At 61.5% G+C, this 3,555-nt stretch overlaps 2 non-coding genes across 2 annotated transcripts in view; both read left to right on the forward strand.

Annotated features, from left to right (window-relative positions):
* Positions 1-2,584: 2,584 nt before the first annotated feature.
* On the forward strand, positions 2,585-2,742 carry LOC132931520 (5.8S ribosomal RNA). Its single transcript, XR_009662700.1, has one exon. It is a non-coding gene; the product is annotated as a 5.8S ribosomal RNA (ribosomal RNA).
* A 371-nt stretch (positions 2,743-3,113) lies between these two features.
* LOC132931523 (large subunit ribosomal RNA) overlaps positions 3,114-3,555 on the forward strand; it is a 4,196-nt gene continuing 3,754 nt past the window's right edge. Inside the window, exon 1 of the ribosomal RNA XR_009662703.1 lies at positions 3,114-3,555. This exon is cut by the window's right edge and continues 3,754 nt beyond it. This is a non-coding gene — a ribosomal RNA (large subunit ribosomal RNA).

Below are 3,555 nucleotides of genomic sequence, written 5' to 3' on the forward strand. Positions count from 1 at the left end.
TTAGATCGTACCCAAGTTACTTGGATAACTGTGGTAATTCTAGAGCTAATACATGCCGACAGAGTTCCGACCGTCGCGGCGCCCTCGGGTGTCGCGTGCGGGAGGAACGCTTTTATTAGATCAAAACCGGCCCGTCGCGGCGCGCTTCGTGCGCGTCCCGATCGCGGCCCGCGCAAAGACCTGGTGACTCTGAATAACTTCGAGCTGATCGCACGGTCTCCGTACCGGCGACGCATCTTTCAAATGTCTGCCTTATCAACTGTCGACGGTAGGTTCCATGCCTACCGTGGTGGTAACGGGTAACGGGGAATCAGGGTTCGATTCCGGAGAGGGAGCCTGAGAAACGGCTACCACATCCAAGGAAGGCAGCAGGCGCGCAAATTACCCACTCCCGGAACGGGGAGGTAGTGACGAAAAATAACGATACGGGACTCATCCGAGGCCCCCGTAATCGGAATGAGAACACTTTAAAACCTTTAAACGAGGATCAATTGGAGGGCAAGTCTGGTGCCAGCAGCCGCGGTAATTCCAGCTCCAATAGCGTATATTAAAGTTGTTGCGGTTAAAAAGCTCGTAGTCGGATCTGTGTCTGGGCGGTGCCGGACCACCCTGGCGGTCCGGCGTGTCGCGGCCGGTCGTGTCGCGGGACCACGTGTCCCGTCGGCGCGGCCGTCGTCGCGCTCGTCAGCCGTCTCGGGGTGTTAGTTACCGGCACGTCGGCCGGACGTATTGTCGGCAGGCGGACACGTGTCTCGTGCTTCCGGCGCGCCACGCGGCCACGCGTCGCTTGGCCGTCGGGGTTCGACGACGGCGGCCGCCTACTCCAATCTTGCTGCGCGGTGCTCTTCACCGAGTGCCGTCGGCGGGCCGACACGTTTACTTTGAACAAATTAGAGTGCTCAAAGCAGGCTCAAATCTGGCGGGGCGGCTTCACGGCCGTCTCGTCAAAAGGCCCTGAATACTGGTCGCATGGAATAATGGAACAAGACCTCGGTCCCGCGCATCTCCGCCCTTCGCGGGCGCGCGAAATCGCCCTCCGGGGCGTTTCCGTGCGCGGGCCGCCGGGCCGCGGGCGCCAGTCGCCCGCGCGTCCCGCCGGGCCGGTTTTCGGGACCGGAGGTAATGATCAACAGAGACGGGCGGGGGCATTCGTACCGAGACGTTAGAGGTGAAATTCTTGGATCGTCTCGAGACGAACTGACGCGAAAGCATTTGCCAAGTACGTTCTCGTATGATCAAGAACGAAAGTTAGAGGTTCGAAGGCGATCAGATACCGCCCTAGTTCTAACTGTAAACGATGCCAGCTAGCGATCCGCCGGCGTTTCATTAACGACCCGGCGGGCAGCTTCCGGGAAACCGAAGCTTTTCGGTTCCGGGGGAAGTATGATTGCAAAGTTGAAACTTAAAGGAATTGACGGAAGGGCACCACCAGGAGTGGAGCCTGCGGCTTAATTTGACTCAACACGGGAAACCTCACCAGGCCCGGACACCGGAAAGATTGACAGATTGAGAGCTCTTTCTTGATTCGGTGGGTGGTGGTGCATGGCCGTTCTTAGTTGGTGGAGCGATCTGTCTGGTTAATTCCGATAACGAACGAGACTCTGTCCTGCTAACTAGGCGGGTAAACCCGGGTCGGCGGTGGGCGCGGCGCGGGCGGTTTCGGCCGTCCGTGTTCGCGTCTCCGTCGGCTCGGCCCGGTATCCCCGAACGCGTTCGCCCGTCGTCCACGGCGGTCGTCGGGCGCGGCCGCGCCATCCGCGTCCCTGCGTGCGGCGGGCGTGTGTCGGCCGGGGGGCAACCTCTGGTCGGCGCGCGTCAGTCGTGCGTCGGGCTCCGCGGTGAAGCGCGCCGTGTTCGCGGCCGTCGCCGGCGGATCACGATACGTTACTAGGGCTACCGCCGGCTCCCAGGAGCTTAAACTCTTCTTAGAGGGACAGGCGGCGGACGAAAATAGCCGCACGAGACTGAGCGATAACAGGTCTGTGATGCCCTTAGATGTTCTGGGCCGCACGCGCGCTACACTGAAGGAATCAGCGTGTGTTAACATTCCTGGGCCGACAGGCTTCCGGGTAACCCGCTGAACCTCCTTCGTGCTTAGGGATCGTGGCTTGCAATTTTTCCACGTGAACGAGGAATTCCCAGTAAGCGCGAGTCATCAGCTCGCGTTGATTACGTCCCTGCCCTTTGTACACACCGCCCGTCGCTACTACCGATTGAACGACCGCAGTGAGGTCTTCGGACTGGACGCGCGTTATTCGGCCCCCTCGGGGGCTGGGTCGTCGCGCGACCGGGAAGATGACCGAACTCGGCCGTTTAGAGGAAGTAAAAGTCGTAACAAGGTTTCCGTAGGTGAACCTGCGGAAGGATCATTAGAGACGGGCCCGCGGCACCGGCGTCCCACGCCGGTCTCGCGCGCGCCTAATCCGACCCCGTGGCCGCGTGCGCTCGCGACTAGCTCGCCGACCGCCCGCGCGCCGCGACCCCCGACCAAGCGTCGACCGAAAGATGGTTACCGTCGAAAGACCTTGCGCCGCGCGCACGCGTGGCGCAGAAATTTCGTCGACAAACAAAAAAAAAAACACCCGACCCCGAACGGCGGATCACTTGGCTCGTGGATCGATGAAGACCGCAGCTATCTGCGCGTCGTCGTGTAATCCGCAGGTTATACGAACATCGACCAGTCGAACGCACATTGCGGCCTCGGTGACCCGCGGGTCCCGGGCCACGCCTGTCTGAGGGTCGTATACCGGATACTCGGCCAGACCGATGCGCCGCCGGCAGGCGTCCGACGGGAGACCGTCGGCCGCTCCGGCTGCGCGAGATTGGCGGTTCGACCGGGGAACGACGCCCCGCCGTCTGCCTCGCGGCGACGGCGACGGCGCCCGCCTCCGGTCGTCCGCCCAAGTTGTGACGGCAAACAGTCACGGGTTCTCGCGCCGTAAAACGGCACGTCCCCGTCCGCCCGCCGCGCGAGAGCGCGGCCGGGTCGGCTGAGAGTCCTAGAGACACCTCTCCGGCTTCCGAGAAGCGGACGCGGACGGTCGCCGTACGGACGGAGCGCGGACCGCAGGCTGCCGTGTTAAGAAAAAAAACACAAACACACCGATACGTTCCGACCTCAGATCAGGCGGGACTACCCGCCGGATTTAAGCATATTAATAAGCGGAGGAAAAGAAAACAACCGTGATTCCCCCAGTAGCGGCGAGCGAACAGGGAAAAGCCCATCGCCGAATCCCGCCGCGCACTTTTGTGTCGCGGCACGTATGGGAGTTGTGGCGTACGGGCCGGCCTCGTTGCCGGGGCGCACGTGACGGTCCAAGTCTCCCTTGAACGGGGCCATGGCCCGCAGATGGTGCCAGGCCAGTAGAGGCCGTCACAGCGTTCCGGGATCGGACCGCGCCTTCGAGTCGGGTTGCTTGAGAGTGCAGCCCGAAGCGGGTGGTAAACTCCATCTAAGGCTAAATACGGCCACGAGACCGATAGTGGACAAGTACCGTGAGGGAAAGTTGAAAAGAACTTTGAAGAGAGAGTTCATAAGAACGTGAAACCGTTCGG

The sequence above is a fragment of the Rhopalosiphum padi genome, unplaced genomic scaffold (genome assembly GCF_020882245.1).
Source record: "Rhopalosiphum padi isolate XX-2018 unplaced genomic scaffold, ASM2088224v1 scaffold18, whole genome shotgun sequence".
In the NCBI taxonomy this organism is placed as follows: Eukaryota; Metazoa; Arthropoda; class Insecta; order Hemiptera; family Aphididae; genus Rhopalosiphum; species Rhopalosiphum padi.